At 32.5% G+C, this 15,100-nt stretch overlaps 1 protein-coding gene across 1 annotated transcript in view; it reads right to left on the bottom strand.

Annotated features, from left to right (window-relative positions):
- The window catches only part of LOC149426501 (putative G protein-coupled receptor CG31760), an 83,425-nt gene extending 69,380 nt beyond the window's left edge, over nucleotides 1-14,045 (bottom strand). Inside the window, exon 1 of the mRNA XM_089639908.1 lies at nucleotides 13,734-14,045. The gene's annotated coding sequence lies outside the window, so the exon portion shown is untranslated. The remainder of the gene's footprint in view (nucleotides 1-13,733) is intronic.
- Between the last annotated feature and the right edge of the window lie 1,055 nt (nucleotides 14,046-15,100).

Here is a 15,100-nt window from a genome sequence, read left to right as displayed (position 1 = left end):
AGAACTCCATTTAATTTTTTTATAAATTTAACTTAGATTAAATTTGATAATATTATTATTAAGTTCTGCAAGTGTTTTAGTTTTTTATTATTGTGACAGCTGTTTCGGCTTACAAGGCCATTTTCAAACTGTGGTTAGTCCACATTGAGACGACGTTTTTATACTATTTCAAATGTAAATTTTGAAGGTGCATACATTGATTTATTACTGGTTATACCGATGACATGATCTATTGTTGGTTAAACCAATCTATGTTTTCCCCTCAGTAAATGGTAATGGGTTCTTAATTATTTACTAATGACTTTATTGCTATGAATTATTTGGGTGCATTATACTGCTTGGGTTTTGTGAAAATACTAAGAAGTGGTGAGTAAATTATTTTCCGTACTTTATTAATTAGTGTTAAATTTGGGTCATTCGTTCGTTTATTGATTTCTAATTGTTCAAGTAAATTTAATCTAATGCCCTTTTTTTCTATATGCAATGGTTTAGGACCCTTGTTGTTAAGTGGGGTATGATTATTCACCAAGAGATGTTCTGCGAATTTTGAGGATATGTTTTTATTATTATAACATCGTATATGTTCTTGGAATCTAGTTGAGAATGCCCTCCCCGTTTGTCCGATGTAAGTGGCGTTACAATCGGCGTGGTCACATTTTAATTCATATATGCCACTGTTATTGAGTATAGGGATTTTACTTTTAGAGTTTTTAAGGCTTGTTCCTAAATTATTGTTTGTTCGAAAAGCTATATTTAAACCACATTTTTTAATTTCTTTTGCAATTTCGAAACAGCTGTCACAATAATAAAAAACTAAAACACTTGCAGAACTTAATAATAATATTATCAAATTTAATCTAAGTTAAATTTATAAAAAAAAAAAAAAAAAAAAAAAAAAAAAAAAAAAAAAAAAAAAAAAAAAAAAAAAAAAAAAAAAAAAAAAAAAAAACATATTTTGTACCTGCTCCCAAACTGCAACATTTATGCGTGAGGGTTTAACTAGTCTGTTCGAAGTCCAGACATGGCCGACCTTAGCGGTACGATTGTCCCTCATGCAGATATCAGCTTAGTATGATGGTGCCAGTCCGTTCGGTGCCCTCTCAGTCTCTTCATATACAGGATTTTCCAATAAGAGGTGTTATTTTGAATAGCCCGTTATTTCGGTAGATGTTACTTTTAAAGCTGTCATTTTTGACATTTGACAAGTAGAAACTACGCCATTAATAAAAATAAAACAATACATGCTTTAACAACGCATTGAAGTTATTAAAATTCACTTGAGTGAATCAAATGCAAATTATCTTGAGTGATGAGGCCCATATCCACCTCGGTGGCTTCGTCAGCAAGCAAAATTGTCGCATCTGGGGTTCGGAAAATCCAAGAGTTATTGTTGAAAAGCTTTTTTATCCTCAACGTGTGACTGTTTGGTGCGGTTTATGGTCCGGCGGAGTCATTGGATATTACTTTTTCGAAAATGAGGCTGGAGCAACAGTTACGGTGAACGGATTGCGCTATCGAGAGATGATTAATGATTTTTTATGGCCGGAATTGGATGGTATTGATTTGGACAACGTTTACTTTCAACAAGACGGCGCTACGTGCCACACAAGCAACGGAGCTATTGATATTTTACGATTGAATATCAAAATAACACCTCTTATTGGAAAACCCTGTATATATATGGCCAAGGAGGGATACAGGATATAAAATTTTAAAAAAGAAACGGTTAAACAAGGTAGATATGACACAACATAGAAAAGAAAATAGACAGAACGCCAAAGTAGCAAGGGATTAGGGTTTATTGAGTAAATTTTGAGGATTTATATAGGGAAATATACAAACATAATATGTGGGACTACTAGACAGATTTAACTGATTTTTGTACTTTTCGCGATGAACGGGCAATACGCCCATAATTTGTCCAATTTGGATCATTCGATTCTGGTTTTTATATATACTGTCTGAATCAGCATTTTACAAGAGCTTTCATTTCCACACGAAACATAAAAATAGTATCCACTCAAAACCATCTTACAATTTTGCTTAGAAGACCCGCCTGTTCCACTGGGGAGATCCATTTCATTTAACGGCCATTCAAAATACGCATCAAATTGATCGGCAATAGAAGTAAAGGTGCCATCGTAACATCATGGTGGAGAAAGAAGTGCGATAGATCTTACAAAGGATCGACCTTCACTTCTCTAATGTTCCCTAAACCATACCCAGCGGACCCATAACACATAATGTTATGATCCTTGTAGATTTAGTATTGCCAGTTTATGACGAGTAAAATTATAGTAACGGTTTAATAGTAGAACATAAATAAAATTTGAAGTGCCTACCTTCGAATAAAGATAAATGTTATTGATTGAGTCGGTACCTACCTACCCACAACTGAATTGTTTGAATAATTGTTGTGACTGGCGGTCAAAATGGGCTATATATTTATTTCTTTAATTCACGCCCTAGAGAGCTTTTACTTATGTTTTTACAAGTTGTTTGTGTTTATTGTAAATATGTAAATATAAAATAATAAACGTTATAAATTGTTTTTAGAATATCCCGAAGATTTATGGTACCACCCAGAAAAACATTCTGTACTAGGAACATAACGTTATTTACTGGGAACAGTTATAACATAACGAAGTGATACTTGAAATCCACGCAATCTGAGAGTTTTCTAGGCTTGGAATAGCTACGTAATTTAAATTCCTAATATGCAATACAGAGAAGAGTAAAATTAATTACATTTAACTTGGAATACTTTAAACAAGGAAAAGGGTAAATGTCGTTCAGTTAGTAACGCTGATCATATACGATGTAATTAAACTTAGTAGTATCGGTTGTCGGTCGGTAGGTTATTTGTTGTAATCATGTTTAATATGTAGAAATCCATTTTAATTGTATGTTTTCTCTTATATAGTAATTATTATTCAATTTATAATTGACGGCCTCCGTGGCCGAGGGGAAAAGGCTCTAGACTAGCAATTCGCACGTCGCGGGTTTAAATCCCTTGAATAAATTTTATTGGATTAATCTGTATTATTTCACAATTTATTAATTACAAATAATAAATGATATGCTTGCGGCACGTTTCAGAGTGGAATATACTCTCAGTATCGCCCTGGGGTAAGACCACCATTAAGAATTGATACGTTGCTTGAATTGGCTTTTGCCGTGTTTAGTGATGAGATCTGAATAGCTGGGTACTCCCCCACCTTCATCTTCCCCATCTCCTTTCTCTCCCCACTACTTTCAGCCTCACAACATACCCTAATTGGAGATGCCATAGTCTCACTGGCTCTAGATGTTGAGAGCAGATGGAACCGTTTTTTTGCGAACTGCGGTTTTCACAAATTAAAAAAGAGGGTAAATTTTTGAACAAGTTTTGATGTGTAATTATTATTGCCTTCTGAGGGCAGTTTGATAGTGCCTTCAGAAGGCAAAACAGCTTTCACGCACATTAATAATTACACAACAGAACTTGTTAATAATTAACTGTTTTTTTATTAATTTATTTAACGAATAAGATAAAAACATGAAATTAAAATTTGATAGCCTATACCTATTATTATAGGGTATATTGTGTAAGGGTGTAACTTTTAGTAAATCTTGATATAAGTAGGTAAAGTATTACTTAATCATCACGTATAATTGCTGTACCATCCCATGCAAATGGCGTTTCTCCGGACCCAGAAAACAGCCTTGTCGATGCTAAAGTCTGAGCACGTCGTAAAATCCGTTTCAATCAGGGTCGATCGCTCAGGACCACTGAACACAAAATCGATAGAAGAAGATGAAACAGTCTGCCAGAACGAGCACACTTATAAAAAAATAGATCATATATATTATTAAATTTTATCGGAATTCTTTTTTGAGCAGATAATCAATTTCATTTGCCCGTGGGCCTATGAATCAAAACACAGAACAAGAAGTAATCCCTATGTGATACACACGGTGTTAAGGTCCCTAACTTACTTGACTCTCTTTAACCATTCCTGAGTTTATTTAGAGGAAAAAATGTAGATGACATCTTGGTCGCCGGTGAATTAAAAACACGTAGATATTGGACAATTAGGATCGGGGTGGGGGTTAGGCGGTTGCTCAGCTGAGTGACCAGTTCAGTTCGCATTTTCTACTGCAAGTAATGCCAGGAATCACTGGTAAAGTAAGTCAGATAGTACGTAACATCAGAAGAAAGAAGAAATGTTTTCAATATAAGAACGATTTTTTTACCAAAAGTAAGGAAATATTGTGCTCACTTCAAGCACATGGACACGCCCACAACGCACTTCTATTGGTATATCTCTTCAGTGGGTCGAAAAGGTCTTATGTAAATTGGCGTTGTCAATGTTTTTGGTATGGATCACACTCCTAGTGATTCAGTGCTCAGGCCTAACATCAACGGGGTGGGGTAGGCACTGCCTGGCTCTTACGAAAATCACCTCAAGTCAGACCAGGACACCAAATCAAATGGGTCTTTTAACTTCTACAAGATCCTCCTATTTGGTATGTTTTAAATTTATTAAAAATTCGTATATATCAAAACTCGTAAAAGTTGGAATAAGTGGAAATGGTTCTCATACTAAATTAAAAATATAAGTCAAGCTGTTGGCCTAAAAGGTTACATGACACAGGTTCCCGCGGGGGTACCTCAAGGTTCCCATTTAGGGCCCCTGTTCTTTACTTTGTATTTAAATGACATCAAACCAGTCATCAGTCATTAGTACTTACTGTTTCTGTAAAACCGCTCTACTACAAAGGATTGCATTTCGTAGCCCTGAACGCAATACCAGATCGAATACCTCATTGCAACATTTTGAATTGAATATGAACGAAACTCATGCTCGGATGTATCTGCAAATTTTACAATGGCCTAGAAGATATTATACCCTTAAAATGTAAAAATAATATTAACCTTACAACGTACTAAAATCAAAAGCATTATTTCTTTATCGCTCATTAATTTATATTCATTTTTTGCTTTTAAGAACTGTGTTATATTATAAATTTTAAATTTAATTTAATATAAAAAAAATCGTAAGTGGAACTCAACTGGTTAAATGTAAAATTACTATTATAACCATATATATCTGTATGTTTCCTGAATAATATAAAAAAATATAAAAACAAAAACCATAAAAAGATATTTATGGAAGGATCTTACAGAAGTTAAGAGGCCGAATTGATTAAGTGTCCTGGCCTGGCTTGGGGTGAATTTGGTCCCAGGCCTCCTTCCCCGACTAGTAACAATTGAAAACTAAAATATTTGAGAATCCGCTTGAATGCATCGATGAATACGCTCCTACTGGAGCGATTCGAAGCTAAGCATTTCCATTTTCCGGCATTTAATTTTGAAGGGTCACGCACAATTTCCGCTATTCTATGTTGCTGATAGTTTGTATTTTTATTTTGCTTGGTATATGTTTTATGAGATCTAATAGTTTGAAGTAATTTTCATGTACAGCCTACCTACTTGAAACCCAATGATAATTTTGTTGGAAATGAATGGCTTTTTCAGATGTTTATTAGTATGGATGTAAAATGTCCATCTCAATTTATTTAGAGAAAATAATCAAATTAAGAAGAAATATTTAAAATTGACTGGCCTAAAACAGGATCTATTCCTAGTTGGCTAGTCAAATTTTCCGCATATGTTTTATGTAAAATATATTGTTATTAATTGCGTGCGTTCTATCAATAATAGGTTAACCATATCTGAATTGTATAAAATAAAGTTGCTTCGTGTTCTTGTAAACCACGCAATGGATCTTTGATCAGGTTTTCATTATAATTTAGAGAATTTCTTCCGGAAGGTTTACATATACAGTAAATGCATATTGTACTTGAAAATTAGAGAAAAATCAATGTTTTGTAATAATTCGTAAAAATATATTTTTAAAAGTACCTATTTACAAATTTCTGAGGAAATTTTGGTTTTAAATACAAGAGAATTAGAAACATCCTTCTTTTGACGCGAGGTCTAACTCTGCTGTTGTAAATAAAGACATTGGATTTTTAGTTACCGCGGCAAATGTTAGTTTTAATTAACTGTTTTGCAGGCTAAGTGGTCAATGCTATTGTTGAAGTATCCGCTATAACTACTTATATAATTAGGTAAGTATAACAATAAATATTTTCCTGGACAGTTTGTACCACTATCACAAAAAACTTGTAAAATGTATATAAGTACAAATGAATGCAAGTGCATACAAAACAATACTTATTACCGATAAACGATTGATACGAAATCCTACACGAGGTTTTCAATCCCGCAACCTGCTTGAGGGATTTTCAGGTGTGGGATTGCGGGATTAAAAAAATACTAAATTTATACAAAAACCATGTTGTGCTGACAGTCCCACCAACAAATAAGGAATCAGAGAGAGCATTATCCGTTGCTGGGCTTTTGTGCACAAATTTTCGTTAGCGTATGGGTGACAGGACTCTTATATTTTTATCAAAATCTTCAATGCTTTTAACGTTATGTTTTCAATGTATTTTTAATAGTATTACTAGTACCAAAGATGATCAAGGAAATTCTGTCAGCGACAGTTAGGTTTTATATTTTCAAAATCTTCTTAAAATGCATATTATGTTAACTTTTCATTATGTTTTTATAATATTACTAGAACCAAAGATGATTGTTGCGAAAAGTCCTTTTAAATAACTTTCTATGTCACCTTTTTATTGTATTTTATAATATAATGGTATCAAAAATAATTTCTACCAAATAATTAAAACTAATTATTAATGTGAATAAACTAAAAATCAACCTTTCAAAACCGGAGTAAAACGCCTCAACCATTATTTAAGTTACTCTCCGCTGTCATCCTCTCAGTGGATAATCTCGTTTGAGGAAAATTGTTCACGGCTCTGTTGTACTGCTTATCCTGAGAGAACTGAAGGGAGGAGCTGCGGGATTTCTTTCTTCAAAGATTTCCTGACTTTTCACGAAAGCTCTACAGCACCAGTATTTATTAGTTTTCAGAATTTCGTTTATCTTTGTTACGACTTTCTTTTCCACATATAACGCGAGGGTGGAGCTCCCATAAGGCCTGCGCTGTCTTCAGATTTATTAAGGTGACATTTGGTACCAGGCCATCCTATATACACTGGGTATACAGAATATACGGGGTGTCCGGGGGGTAAAGTGCGCTAATTTCTGAGGTAGGGTGATTCAAAATGATTTTAGAAGTAAGTAGTAACTTAGTTTTTAGGTAAAAAAGATTGGTTGTTTGTATAGGAAAATAAATATTTTTTTATTTTTTTATTTATTGATTTAATTTTAGTAATTTGTACATTTAAGTTTACAAATGACTAATTAATTTGTTACATATAAATATACTATTTTTTTCTTATCATTACTTTTCTCTCATTTTCTTCTATGGAAAAATCCTAAAATGATAACTGGACCTAGCAGTCAACATTATTAATAGGTAATACGTTTCTACGCAGCTAATATTTAACTGAATTTAATGCAATTCGGGTTTTAAAATTTATATATTTTATATCTTAAGGCGATGCCATACGTAGTAATGCGAAATCATGTGTTTTGGTTTGAAAATTTGGTCGCCTAGAAATGTTTCAGATGCTTTAATTAAATACTGCGAGTAGAATACATCTTGGCCTTTGAAACAATCGAGTATTTTTTAGATAAATCTTTTTATAAGCCCAGAAAAAAATAGTGTAAAGGCCTATGAAAACTGCTTTAAAGTTCAAAATCTCCTACTTACGAACCCATTTTCGGTTATGATTTTATTGTGTAATGTGAAAAATTAAGTTATTTATAAAATGATCGAAAAAAAAATTTATATTTATGCCTGAAAATCCACAAAATAAAATAAAAGGCACTTTTTGGCCATGTTTTTTTTCTGGCATAAATCTAAACAGGCGGATGGTGTTAAGCGGGAATTTAAACCTTATCGCATCTACGTAAGGGTTGTTATTGATAGCGGCTCAATTTAAAATATTACACGACGTAGTGCATCGCCTTAAGGTTTATACTACTCTTCCATTAGAAACATTTGCTCGCGGATGGAAGAGGAATGAGAAATTAAGAAATTTAATAATATACACGGTGTCCGGGGGTAAAGTGCACAAACTTCGGGGGAGTGATTCTACAAGATGGTAAAAGTAAAAAAGAAATTTAATTTATTTAAAAATTCCAATGTTCATTTTTCCTTTCAAAAATATTTTTCTATTGAAGAGTATTTGTTAAACTTATCAGCGTACAAAAAGCATCTTTAAATTTTTTTCTCATTGAATTATTCGAAACTAAATTTTCCCTGAAATAATAATATTTATAAGTAGGTACACAAATACCTAACCTACTTAATTACAAGCTATATATTCATTGTAATATTAAAAAAATCATAAATGAAATGATACAATGTGACCAAAGAAACGACACTATCTCAATAACAATATTTTTTCAAACCTACTTGCAGATAGGTTACCATAACATTCGAAATTCCGAATAAACACTACAATTTGACTTTTTTTTTAGAATTAATACAACGGCCACCATCTTGAAATGGAAAAGGAATGTAGAAACAAATTTAAAGACAGACAAAAATGCAAAACGATTATGTTAAAACAGAACTTCGCTAGGCTCACTCGAAATATATATTTTTGTCGCAAGATGGATTCGAAAGCCAACTAATCAGGTGATTGCTTAACCACTGCTCAATCATGGTTACATTTAGACCCGCAGTGATACAAAAATACATACGGTGTTAATTAACCACATGTCTCATCATTACATTACCGTCCAATCCTTCAGAAGGCGAAACAGCTCTCACGACTTAAAAAGAACATTCTTTTCTCTTCTTAGGGATTCCAAATATTTCGATATTTACTCTGATATAAATATGTATTCAATTTATTTTGTAACTTGATAGGCTTTTATTTGATAACAATATTATAATAGCTCTCGTTATTTTCATTGGATTGATTACCCTTCGTTCGACATTCTTAAACTTTCCAATAAAATCATTATTCATATTTTTTTTGTTCATAAACTCGGCAGATTGGATCTGTTATAAAATTTCTTTCTTGAGTGATGCAACAATTCGCTAAATTTCGTAATCATTTCAATCGATCAATTTCTTTACCTTCATTTTCACTAAAAGGAAGGGAAGAAATGGACGGAAATTATTATTGGCAAGAGGCACACAAATTTTTAGGTCACGCAATTAGAGTTGACTCAAACAACAAAAACTTACATGGAGAAAACTTACTGATATAAAATATTGCTGATTTACGGATGGGTTGTTTCAGAGAATTGTAACAATTCATCAAATTACGAAGTTGATTTTCAAGTTCTGTGAAGATGCTATCCTTTTGATATATTTTTTGTGACAATTTAAGTGAACATACATATGAATCGTTCTATGTTGAATCTGGAAACTGTTTTTATTTCATTAAATAATTATGCAATCCTTTTGTTATTTAACTTTTTTTCCGGTATGGCTAATGACCGATTAAAATTAATCTGAAAAATAAATTGCTCAGTTTTATGTCAGTTATAAACTTTCATTAAGCTTTTGTTACTTCTTGTATAAATTTGCCGAATATAAGATTTAATATTCCTCAAAGTGTCCTTTTTTAGATTTATATAAAAATATGATTTGCCCTACTTGGCCCCTTTTCTTAAATTATCTTTATTGATTTTAATTAATTTTTTTAATATGTACGTTCATATATATCTAAGTGTAGGCAGATTCAACGTCATTTATTAAAAAAAAACTTTGTTTTGCTGCAGATATCAGGGGTGAGTGAGTTCAACTACAATTCGATGACAATATAGGTAGGTACCTATACACCACGTCTTATCATTTTTTTTTACTGTGCATATAATAAAAATAAGTTTGTTTTCTAAATAATATCTTCGTACGAATTTTGCATACAACTAGTAACAAACCTATGTTGTGTTGTGTTAGATGGCTTGATAACTGTATAAATTATTCCAAATTCAACTTTCAACATTTTTACTATCTTAAGTGCTTCTCTTCAACTTCAAGTCAAGCTATTAAGGTTTTTTTTATAATACAATTTTTGCACAAAATATTGCATCCCTTAAAGAACGTTTATAGCTTGACTTGAAGTTGATTCAACTCAAGCTATGAATGTTTTTTTAAATACATACTGTTTTCATAAAATATTGCATCTCTTCAAGTCAAACTGTATTTTTTTATATAATATAATTTTACTACACAAAATATTTGCATCTCTTCAACTAGTTAAGTTATATTTTTTTTTTCACAAAATATTGCATCTCTTGAAGAACATTTATAGCTTGACTTGAAATTGATTCAAGTCAAGCTATAAATGTTTTTTTGAATATATTTTTTTAACAAAGTATTGCATCTCTTCAACTTAAGTCAAGTTATAAGTCAAGCTATAAATGTTTTTTTTTAATGTAAAATAATTTTTCATTTCACCAAATACAATGAATTTTTAAAAACTTTTTGATTTTAATACTTATTATTTATATTCCAAAAATTCACCTACATATTTCAATGAGTTTTAATGGTATTGAATTTTGAGATGATTTGTGCCATTTATCACCGTAGACCCAGACGAGATATAAAATGACCGATCTTCTTCCTTTTCCGATTACATATCCTCCAATCTTACAAACTTTATCCAAAATTGAAAATGCCCTTGTGAAAAACAACCGTTAAAAAATTAATCATTAAGTTAATATTTACTTTTTAGTGGAACAGATATGAAGATTCACATACTTTTCAGCCTTTTTTTCCCATCTCCTATACCGTCCACTTATTTTAGCCTAAATTTTACAAAATCGGGAATGCTAGAATCCTAGTGATAGACGAGCAGTTGCATCTCTTTTGTGGTATCACATATGAAAAAACTTGTTTCCTTTGTTAAGGATATATTGTTTTTTCTTATGAAAGGTCTGGCAAGTGCTATATAAGACCCCTATTCCAAGCAGATAACAATTCCATATCTTATCTGAACTCATGACCTAGAATGTACCTACGGCCGCGCTACAGAATTCCAAGAAAGTTAGCTCAACTCAAATGGAACTTCTCCACCTGCTCCGTTCCCACGTTTAAATCTAGGTATTCCTTTACATTAAATTAATGATACAATGATTTAACTATAATTAAAGGCCCAGCAGACTAACGACAAAGTTCTTTCAAAAGTATGAAATAATTTAAGAACTAAACAAAAAAAAAATACCCTAACCTAACCAATCAAAAATATGTTTTGCTGTTTATTTATATACTTTAACTTATAATTTATATTCGCTAAATTACGTAAAAACTAAAAAATTTACAGCGAACATCATCCAGTCAGCTCTATAAACATTATGATGTACGTACTTACAATTTATGTTATGAGATACCTATGCAGCGAATATAAATCAGAAAATAAAAAGGATTCAGACGTAAGTATTAATGTTAGGTTAGCTAGGGAAGATGTATTTTCAATTTAATAAGATTTATGGTAAGTCTTGTGCTGTGGTTCAAAAAGGTTCAAACCGCAACCTAGATCTTTCGTTTTCCGAACGTCTACTCTTTCCACTGAGCTATGTTGACAGCAGGATTGCTAATGCACATGTTCTAAAATACCCACAATAAATATTCAAATTCACCCCAAAATCCCCACAATTTCCTTTCCCTTGAAAATGAATAGAAATTCTATCGAAATTAGCATTGATTTTGTATTATCTAGTCATTTTAGGATTTTAGTTGAAAATTATAGTCGAAAGAAATGAAATTTTATTACATTCTTACAATTGTTTTAAATATTATTTTTACATTAATTTGACATTTTATATGGTTGGATAGTCAAGAAATGCCCAGAATCCCTGCATTTTCCGCACACAAAAAGTTCTCCCCTCAAAATTCCCAACTCCAGAAAAATCTTGAACAAATCATAAAAATGCTTTAAAATATTGGGTGCATTATTGCGTTCAATATATATTCAACATTGTAAGGAGAAAAACGAGTATTGCAGATTTATTAAAATTCGATTAAAAACGGGATTGTAGGCCGCTTCCTGTTAAATTTTTAGTACATTCGTAATATATAGAAAGACGTGTTCACGCATTTACATTTACAATGACAAAATGCGAAAATATCATAATTTTTATGAACACCTGTTCCAACATCGCGATAACATATTCGTGTTTTACTGAAAATTTACTAGCAATTTGGGGAATTTCCCACGAATAAGCAATCCTGGTTGATAGTAACACAGCCTTACGTGTTTCTCCAATACAAATGGCGTTTTAGAAATTATTATACGGTGGAGATTAATCACCAAATTCCGCTGGAAATGTGAAGAATTTTCTCTCCGCTTTGTAGCAGACAAATCAACTTGTCTATTTGTATTTATTCTAACAGGATGGGAATTAAAAAAAAAAATAATTTTTAAATTTTCAGCAATTGTATGTAATAGGTATTTTGACAATTTCACAATAACTTTAACCACAAATTTTTAATGTCGACTTCATAATTATAGTGACAATAGCTCTGAATGTTGTCGCCGAAGTCCTAGTAGATTTAAGCAATACATTTAACCTCTAGTTTGAATAATACATTTTAAGATCATTATTATTCTTTCAATATTAAAAAATACTGAAATTATTACATGTAATGTTTAATGCATTATGCTTTCAAAATATTATATAATGTAATATCTTTTTTTTTAAATTGACTAACCTAACCTTCTTCTTTCAAGAATTAAGAAAGTTATTCCCACAATATTATGTTTTATCTCGACCGTATGGCATTTCATCAGTCAGTAAATTAGTTGTAGGTTCCGTTTCCGATTTAGAAAATTGACTGCATCCACTATATTATTCACTATACAATTTGTGTGATTCTGATTTCTAAATAAAACAGTTAAATAAAATATTAAATGGCTTCTAAATAAGTAGGTAGGTATTTAAGTACCTACTTATTACTATCAGTAAATCTTGAGATTTCAAAGGTAATTATGGTTTATTAAATAAAAGAAATTTGGAAAAATATTTTTAATATGCGAGCTTTACTGTTTCACGGTAATTATGTAAGTCATTATTGTGTGAGTAATAAAAAAACTTTTATTTTGGAAAGAATAATAATATTTTGGTTAGGTAGTCTTTTGGATGAAGTATTATGAAAATTCTTTTTCAATATTAATGCGTATCTGCCGACCTGTACACCTATCGGGCAGTATAGCTACCTACAGAGATCAAAAATATGCATATAAGAATTTTCGGTGATTCATAGAATTGTGGAAAAAAATGTAAAAAATAAAAACAACACATATGATACCTACCTATTTAAAACCTAATACATATCGATTTGAATGTCGAAGTTCACATAATGACTAACAGGTAACAGGTAATAACAAAAAAGCCTTTGTAAGACACATCGTTAAGATAATGATATATGAATGAAGGATTTAACATAATTTTAGAAATTAAAGTTTATTGCGTTTGGGGTATTGAGAGAAAGTTAAAGTCGCCTGTTGATCGCTTCGCTTTCTCATTTCTGTTTTCTATTTTCCCGTCGGAATGTGACGGAGGAAGATAATATGACATTAAAATATGTTTTATTTTGCGTGACAACCAATTTAACAAATGTAGCAAATAATAGATTATTGGATAATTGGTAAGTTTAGGCGATATTTTCTAGGAATATAAAACAATTGGGGATTAGGTACTAGGCATTCATTGAAAAGAGAACAAAGCAATTAAAGTGAAATATTACCTTATTTAGCGTTATGTGATTGTTTTCAGCAACCTGAAGATTCGGAGGTTTTCCCGCTCGCTCCATTCATCTTCTCGATAATTTCAGGTCAGAGGAACAGTCGGCGACCTTGAACAATGGAATCGGAAACAATCGCAACCTTGGGTCGGCCAAACAACGCAACGCCTCGACAACATGAATCAATGTATCCGCGGGTCTCCTGAAAAGAGTTGAACGACGTCGTAAGTCAAGCCGATAAGCGAAACGGGCTCGGGGCGAGTTGTGATAAGTATTGGCGCGGATATGCGGCCGGCGCGCACCCCCTAACCCGGCTTACATAAGGCGGACTGGGGCTGGAGTTCTCCTGCTCCGGAGGCTGCCCGGGCGGAGAGGGAGACAGGTCACAGCGGCCTCTCCGTCACTCCCACCCCCCACCCCACAACCCCGACAACCTCCGGAGCTAAAGGCGGACAATCGAAGCGACCCGCGACGATACGATTTTTCAGGCGTGATTTTCAGCTCTCGAACCAATTTTTAACGTGTGTGAAAAGCAACCCTAATACGCAGCGGTTTTTCCATCGTATTATCTTTTAGATGGATTAAACCATTTTAGGGGTTGACTATTTCTGTATTTTATTATGTCAACGAGGTTTTTATACAGTCAGCTAAAACATGCATGAAAATTATATTGGTAGGTCTCGGTTCTGAGGTTTATCGCGTGTTGGTGTTGTTTTAGGGAAATTGGAGGATTTCCTCTTGTTAACGGTGAAAACACGTTATTTAACACGTTTAGGGCGACGCCGGTACCTGGAAACATTGGGTTACTTTGCTCACTACATGTAAATAATTACTGACTGAGCGTAGAGAAGGATTTTAATTCTACAGTTGTGTATTTCGTCTGTATGTAAATTGGTTTGTACATTTCGTGTCCGTTTCACGATGGTAACCATTTTAATGGTTTAGTAAAGTAGACTATTTAATATATGCGTTACAAAGTATGTCTATTATTTAGGTTTTTATGAACTCTGTTTTTCACCCACTAAAAACTAATAACTAAATACGGTTATAAGTTTTTAGTGGGTGAAAAACTAATAGTGATTTATTTTTGGGGTATTATGCCGTGTCGCGCTACCTCCTTCTTTAGCCAGCGTTCAGCATACAGGGTCAATCATCAGGGCAGATGTGTTGAGGTGAAGATGGACACTGTTATGGTGTCCGAAACGTTGGATAAAGATGGATACTCCAAAAATAATTCACTATAATATTTTTGGCTGTAAAAATCTCAAATCATATTTAAAACCGTATCTATTCGTTGAAATTTTCGTTGTATAAAAATCGTTGTAGGACATGTGGAAAATTCGATGTAGGACATGTGGGAAATGAGTTAC

Source organism: Hesperophylax consimilis, chromosome 1 (assembly GCF_061612785.1).
Source record: "Hesperophylax consimilis isolate HC1 chromosome 1, BYU_Hcon_1.0, whole genome shotgun sequence".
In the NCBI taxonomy this organism is placed as follows: domain Eukaryota; kingdom Metazoa; phylum Arthropoda; class Insecta; order Trichoptera; family Limnephilidae; genus Hesperophylax; species Hesperophylax consimilis.
Note: the sequence above shows the minus strand (reverse complement) of the source record. Positions and strands in the feature narration are given on the sequence as shown.